This window comes from Arachis stenosperma, chromosome 9 (assembly GCF_014773155.1).
Source record: "Arachis stenosperma cultivar V10309 chromosome 9, arast.V10309.gnm1.PFL2, whole genome shotgun sequence".
In the NCBI taxonomy this organism is placed as follows: Eukaryota; Viridiplantae; Streptophyta; class Magnoliopsida; order Fabales; family Fabaceae; genus Arachis; species Arachis stenosperma.
Window position 1 is genome coordinate 119,447,399 of NC_080385.1, and position 8,249 is coordinate 119,455,647.

An 8,249-nucleotide genomic window follows, 5' to 3' on the forward strand; every position below is an offset into this window, starting at 1 on the left:
TTTTTTCATCATGATTTTTCTTTTTCTTGCTATTTTTTTCTCTCTTTTTCTTATTTTTCTTTTCAATTATTAGGATCAACCTCTTGCTTATTCTTGGAAGTTTCATAATACTTCTTTAAATTCTTGTTCTTTAAGAATCAAGATTCTTCTTGTTCAAGGAACTTCACACATTATTCTCTTAATGCAATCACAACTACAAGTATATATACCACCACATGCAATCTGGAAAGACAATTGTAAAATAAACTCAACTTCTAATATAAAACACCACTTTTTTTTGAATACTTCATGAGGATATTACCTGAGGCATCATTGAAAATAAAAATATAAAACTAAAAACGGACTAGAAACTAAAGAAAACAGAAAACTAGGAATCATGCACTAATAATAAATACTAGAAAATAGAAAATAAGAAAATAACATAAGTGATACAGAAAAGGAAATGGGAATGAAATGAACTCAACCAACACAGTCATTATGGTGGCCATCTTCCTCCTCAAGCTATGCTCCATGTGGTCCTCTCAGTCGTCCTATATATTGCCTCACATGGAGAAGTGCATGGTGCTGACTCTCTTGCTTTGGCACAATCTGATGGAGAAGGACGCCATGGCTATCTTGGGTGACTCGCATCTACTCAAGGGAAGAGGTCATCTGCTGCCAATACTCTTGAGGTGGAAAGTAGTGCTCTTGAAGAATGAGAGGCGGTAGAAAAGCTTGCTGTACTTCTTCTTTGGCTTGGCCTCTCCTCGGAACCCTTGCATATTCTTTTGTAAGCTCGATAGTCTTCTTGGAGATCGGCTTCTCAACAAAAATGGGAAAATCATGATCCAAGCGGACCCTTGCGGACTCACAAATCCGGTAAATAAGATGAGGGAAGGCTAACTTCGCATGTGTCGAAGAGTTGGAGGTGATGCTATAGATTTGTTATGGAATGATGTCTTCTACCTCCACCTCATAACCATTCATGATACAGTAGATCATGATGGCTCTATCCATAGTGCACTCAGAACGGTTGCTAGTCAGAATAATGGAACTTTGGATAAATTCCAACCAACCTCTAGCAATCAACTTAAGGTCATGCTGTCCCAATTGGTTCGACTGCCCATCCGAACTCAACCTCCCATGAGCTCCCAGAAGATAAATATCTGCAAGTAATTGATCATATTTCCAGTCTCGGCTCATCCTCTCACTATAAGTGTCCAAACCATGACCTAGAGGTGGTAGTTAGAGAGCCGCCCTAACCATCCTTGGGTTGAAGTCCAAGACTTTCCCCCGCACAAAGGTTTGATAGTTCTTCACATTCACCCCATGAGCAATATCTTTGTAGGTGATCAACGTATTACCGTAGAATTCTTAGACCTTCAGCTGGCCCACATCGGTATGCGGATTGCTCAATAGTTGCCAACCTCTTCTCTTTATTTATTGCCGAATCTTCAGATATTCATCTGGCTTGAGGTCGAACTTGATTTTCGGGATCACCTTCTTTTTGCTTGTGATCTCAAAAAAGTGTTCTTCATACAAATTTGAGGAAAACCTATTTGAGTCAAAGTTTTCTGTTTGAGGTGCCTTTCCCTTTCTCTTCCTTGAGGAAGGTTCCCCTCCCTTTGGTGCCATTGAGAAAAAAATAGAAAAAGAGCAGTGTGACAACACTAAACTTAAAAGTTTTCTCGTTCCCGATCAAAAGAAAATAGAGAAAAAGGGGAGTAGCTGCAGTTGGGGTGGAAAAATAAGAAGAAGAAGAAAAGAGATAAGAGGGAGAGTGAGGGCGCGTGGTTGGTGTGGAGGGAAAAGAATAAAGAAGAAGAAGAAGATGTAATTGTTGTTGTTGTTGTGTCGAGATGGTTTAGGGATGGAGGGTTTTTATAGTGGGGGAAGGGGTTGATTAAAAAGGAAAAAAGAAAAGAAAAGGGAAAGAAATGGGGGATACGGATGGAAAAAGAAGGAAGATTGAATGTGGAGGTTGGTGGTTGTTATGGGGAAGGGGAGGAAATCTTGGGGAAAAGGAATGATGGAAAATGGGAGAAGATCATGGGGAAGAGAGTTGTGTAGAGAAAATCTAGGGAATTGGTGACAGATTTGAACTCAAATTAAGGAAGGGGTGAGGTGCAGCGCACTTGGTGCAAAACACTGGGTAGGTGGCATTTAGCGCCACCCTTCCTGAAGCCAATCCATACATTTACGTGCTCATGGTGCTAAACGCCGATGATGTGGCATCTAGTGCCAACCCCAAAATATTTTTTTGTTTTTGCATTGACCCTGGCGCTAAACGCCCAGGGCTGCACCAAACGCCAAGGGTCTCGAATTGAAATCCACCAATTTAATATGCCTGGCGCTAGACGCCCAGAGTTGGCCCTACATAGCCAAGAGCGGCATTAGACGCCAGGGTGGTAGTAGCTACTCCCCGTGATGTGTGCCTCTCGGCGCCAAACGCCAGATCTTGGTGTTTATCCGCAAAGCCTATTCAAACTCAACTATTCCTATTTTACTCAGAATGCATGACTCAAATACAATTAAAAACAGGAAAAAACTATGAAGTATGAATATAAAATAAATAAAATGCAAATAATGAAATGTAATTAAAGGATACTAAAGGCGTTGGGTTGCCTCCCAACAAGCACATCTTTAATGTCACTAGCTTGACAGTTCATTGTTGTTAAGGAGGGGGTTGATCATATTGTTTCAATTCCTTCCCTCTTACTAGAATCTTCTCCTTGTATCTTTATGGAGCAACTCAACATGCTCAAGAGAGAGGATTATATTCACTGTATAAGGCAATGACGGATGATGAGTCAACACCACTTTCAATCTTGGTGAAAAATCTTCAGTGGGGATCTTCTTGTTTCTCCAACCCTTGGTTACTTTCTTCTTGGAAGCCTCCTTTGGAATTGATGCAGCATGCCAACACCAAATTTAGATTTGATGTCAGGGAGAAATTTATTGCTTTCCACCACATAAGGCTTGGACTGCATCCTCTGTTTTGGATCATCAAGTGAGTCTTAGAGGATTGGATTAGTGGACTCAGTTTTCATGCACTTCTCCTCTTCATTTGAGTGATGTGTGACTTTGAAGACATGAGAGACCAAGCGCTCATCATGCACTCTCAATATTAATTCACCTTTTTCCAAATCAATGAGAGATCTCCCAGTCACTAAGAATGGTCTTCCTAGAATGATGGAAAAATTTTCATCTTCTTCCATGTCAAGAATCACGAAATCGGTTAGGAGGAAGAACTTTCCCACCTTGACCAAAACATTCTCAACCACCCCATGTTTTTGCTTTACAGATTTATCCACCAATTGAAGAGCTATTCTTGTGGATTTTACCTCTTGAATTTGTAGCTTTTCAATCACAGAGAGCGGCATCAAATTGATGCTCACCCCTAATCACACATTGCTCCTTCAAAAGTGCTATTTCCAATCGTGCATGGGATTTAGAAACTTCTAGGATCTGGCGTCTTACTTGGTAGATTCCTTTGAATGATTGCACTACACACTCTTCTGAGTACTACTATTTGGTCCCCTTTTAGGGATATTTTCTCAGACAACAATTCCTTCATGAAGTTAACATATGTCGACATTTGTTCAAGAACTTCTATAAATAGAATGTTGATGTGTACTGTCATGAATACCTCCTGGAGTTTAGAGGCTTGCTCATCCTTGTACTCTCCTTGAAGCTTTTGAGGGAATGGACCTTGTGGCTTGTACTCAGGCGTTGAGGTCTCTACCTTGGGTTGCTCAACTTTGGCATGTGCAGAAAGAGAGAGGATGGGCTCCTCAAGGTCTTCGGCTTTCTGCATAACTTTCTCGGCTAGCCTCTCCTCACCAAAAGGTTGAGTATTCATCTCTTTTTCACTTATCACGTAGATGGCCTTACTTCCTCTCTTGAATTTGGAACTGTATCACTGGAGAAGGTATTAGGAGGCCTCTCAGCAACTTTTTACTCAACTGTCCCATCTGAACTTCCAAGTTTCTGATTGTAGCTCTGATTTTTTGCATGAAATTATAAGTATTTTTGGAGAGTTCTGCTAATGCTGCTTCCAATGCTGAGGTATCCGGAGGAGTCAGATGTGGATTGTGTGATGGAGGGGGTTGATATTGATGGTTGAAATTATTTTGGCAGAAGTTGTTGTTGTTGAAATTTGGTTGCCTTTGATTCTGATTTTTCCAGCCAATATTTAGGTGATTTCTCCATCTTAAATTGTATGTCTTGAAAAAGAGGTCATTATTAGGAGGCCTTGAAGAATTACCCATGTAATTAACTTGTTCAACCGGAGGTTGCTCATATCCAAAGCATCCAAATTGAGACACTCCACCACTCATGTCATAAGAAGGATCTTAGGTAGCAACATAGAAAACTTGCATACCTCCCAAATGTTGAGTGATGGCATTAATCTGCTGAGATATAGCTTTGTTTTAAGCAAGAATAGCATCTAAGGCATCTAACTCCATGACACCCTTCTTTACAATTCTTTCTGAAGAATACAAGTACTGGTTATTGGCCATCATCTCTATCAAATCCAAGGCCTCATTAGTGGTCTTCATATACAAAGAACCTCCTACAGAATTATCCAGAGAAAGTCTAAAAGCTGAAATGATGCTATCGTAGAAAATTTGTAATTGTACGCAGTCTGCAAACATGTCTAGAGGGCACTTTCTCACCATAGCCTTGTATCTCTCCAATGCTTCATAGAGAGACTTGCCTTCAAGCTGTTTGAACGTCTGAATATCAGTCCTCGGCTTAGTCAACCTCTAAGGCGAAAAGAATTTGGTCAAGAACTTACTAATCAAATCCGCCCAAGTTGCTATACTTTCCTTGGGTTGTTCTCAAACCACTGACTAGCTCGGTCTCTCATAGCAAAAAGGAATAACAACAACTTGTAGACATCATCAGGAATCCCATTGGTCTTGACTGTATCACACATCCTCAAAAAATTGGAGATGAATAAGTTGGGGTCCTCCTATGGGATTCTACTAAATTGAAAATTCTGCTGGACCAAAGAGATGAGTTGAGGCTTCAACTCAAAGTTGTTGGCATGCACAACCGTTAGTATAATAATTCCCACACCATTCCTAGGATTAGGATTAGTATATGAGCCCAGAGTTCTTCTAACCGGTGGGGCATTGTTAGGATTATTGACCACTAGATTCTCAGTATTATCAGTCATACTAAATTCAGCTTCCTCTTCAGACTCGTCCCTAAAGATTTCTTGAACCCCTTGAGCTCTAGCTTGTTTTCTTTGCTTCAGAAGGGTCCTTTCAATCTCAGGGTCGTACAGAAAAGGTGCTTAATTCTTGTTTCTCTGCATAAACAACTATAAACAAGAAAAATTAGGATTCTCAACGTCATAGTGAAGAGAATCTCGGTGAAGTAGACGAAAATAAAAGAGAAAGAACTAAATAAATAAAGACTAAAAGGAGCAAAAATTAAAGAAAATAAAAACAAAAACAAAAGTAAAATAGAGAAAGTCTAATATAGGCAACTAATCAATTTTTAGTTATTAGTCACAGTTAATCTCTGGCAACGATGCCAAAAACTTAGTTCAAAATTTCTAACCACAACTTACTGATAAGTGCACCGTGTCATATATACCAAGTAATAATCACGATGAGAGAGTGTCAATCCCACAAGGATTGATGGACTAAGCAAGTAATGGTTGATTAATTATTCTAGTTAGACAAGTTGAAATGATAGTTTTGAGTACCAAGTAGCATAAAAGATAGTAAATTAAGAAAAGCAAACAGTAAATGGTTGAGAAAACGATATAAGAATAAAGTTAAGGCTTTGAAGATGTTTAAATGCCCGGATTAATATTCAATGTCAACTACCTTGATCATGCAAAGATTAAGTTTATGGCAAACCCCAAGTGATTGAATTCCTATTCCTAGGCAATTCAATCTCCTCTAATCCAACCAACCGTCAATTCCTTGATCAATCAATTGTACTAAAGGGTTAGTTCAAATTCCTATTTATAAGCCACACAAATCGTAAGAACCCAAAAATGATGCAGTTATATGTCACATACCACATTAAATCCAAATAATTAAGGAGTTTTGAGAAAGGGTTTCAAGCTGTAATTCTAATGATATAGCTTTTCCAAGATTGAAAAGAATTCAATTCAGATTAGAGTTATTTTCCAATACTCACTAATCCATAGGATGAAGAATGAAACCAATTCTTAAACAATAATTAATGCATTAATCAAGATTAGAAGAACAAATAATTATTAATCCATCAAAGTAAACAGAGTTTCTAACCTTAACAATAGAGGTTTTTAGCTCAATGTGTGAAGAAAATCCTAGGAGAGAAAAACTATAAATTACAGAATGAAAATTAGGAGATGAGAACTCCCCGTGTGGGCAAATCTCTATCCTATTTATAGTCCTAATTGAAATTGATTTAAAACTTAAATAAAAACCTAACAAATATTTTCTAATTGAGATTTGATTTGGAATCAAACAAAAAAGCCTTCCGTTGATTCTTGTTGCACGCATGGTCCCCCTTCAAATCCTCGCTTTTGGTGCTAAATGTCGGTGACTGGGCATTTAGCACCACCCATATAGTGAGCATTGAACGCACTTCAACGTTCCTGACGCTAAATGCCGGTGAGTGGGCATTTAGCGCCCAACGTCCAAAAAGTTTTGCACATTTTACGAGACTCTTGGCACTAAATGCCGAATCGTGGCATTTAGCGCCAACTGTCCAGAGAAGAATTGAGCTTGTTCAGCTTGCTCAGTCGTGCCTACGCGCAGCAGATGCGTATGCGTGACTTCTTTTGTTATGCTAGAGATGTGTACACATGCATGATGCGTACGCATGGATCCTTCTTTGCTTGTCCATGAATTTTTCACCAAATCTTCATCTGAATGCTACCTGAAATCAATCAAAATTCACAAAAACTCTAAGTAGCATCCAATGGAGTATAATCCACTAAAATCCTCTAAGAAATCAATAGAATACCATGTAAGTCATGTAGAAAAGACACTAATGATGCTCACGCATCAATTAAGCATCCCTAAAACCCTTGACTTTCCCATCATATATACTTTCCTTCAATAATCACATGTATTGCCTCAAGCAATTCAAAACCCTAGCTTTCAAGTTTCTTCACACTTTTACTTTTCCAACAAGTCTTCAAGATTTCAACACTCAACAATTCCAGGTTCTATTGATCTAATTAGTAGTTTAATTTGATATTTGCCTACTCAATCTATTAATCCTCGTGGGAACGATATCCACTCACCATGGTATTATTTGAATGATCCGGTGCACTTGCCGGTATCTGTGAGCTCTACGTTTCGCTCATCCAATTTTTGGCGTCGTTGTTGGGGATTAAATGTGATTGACATCATACTTTGGGTTAAATTGCTAAATTAGATCCTAGTTTTATTATTGTTTCATTTGTGTTTATTCCTTTTCACTATTAGGGTTTTTGTTGTTGTGTTCTCTTTTTCGTATTAGGGTTTTATTGGTTGTATCCATTTAGCACAATATCTCTAAATTAAGATTGTTGTATCCGTTGGTATTATTATTTCATCTTCTATTGCTTTACCTTATGTTTTCTCCCACTGGTTCCTTGATTTGTCTCTTTTGTACATGCAGGTAAGTGACTATTCTGAAGAGTCTCTTCAATACGACTCTGAAATTGAAGGGAGTGATAATTCTAAAGACTCCTTTCGATACGATCCTGAGATTCTCTATTCTGATTAAGAAAAGAAGCAAGAGTCAGGAAGGAAAAAGAGAAGAAGAAGATGGCTGAGGGATAAAATAATGCAAGAAAAACTCTTGGAGATTTCACCACTCCCACCACTGATAGTTGTGGTAGTAGCATAGTAAGACCTATTGTAGAGGCCAATAACTTTGAGTTGAAGCCCTCTCTTATTCAACTGGCACAGTAGGACTAATTCAGTGGCAACCCGCAAGAAAACTCGAATGTTCATATATCTAGTTTTTTGCAGATATGTGACATGGTTAAGAGTAATAGAGTGTCTCCAAAGGCAATAAAATTGAGGTTGTTTCCTTGCTTTCTCCTTAAAGGATAGAGCCAAGCAGTGCCTACAATCATGACCCTTGGGGAGTATAACAACTTAGGATGACATGGTGAACAAGTTCCTGACCAAGTACTTTCCTCAACAAAAGCTAGCAAGATTGAGGAATGAGATTCACACGTTCACTCAAAAGGAGGGAGAATCACTCTATGAAGCATGGGAGAGATATAAAGAGATGCTTAAGAATTGCTCCCATCATGCCTT

The 8,249-nt window shown here is 38.7% G+C and overlaps 1 non-coding gene across 1 annotated transcript; it reads right to left on the reverse strand.

The window, feature by feature from the left end:
* Positions 1 to 8,142: 8,142 nt before the first annotated feature.
* LOC130953410 (small nucleolar RNA R71) lies at positions 8,143 to 8,249 on the reverse strand. Its single transcript, XR_009075580.1, has one exon. It is a non-coding gene; the product is annotated as a small nucleolar RNA R71 (small nucleolar RNA).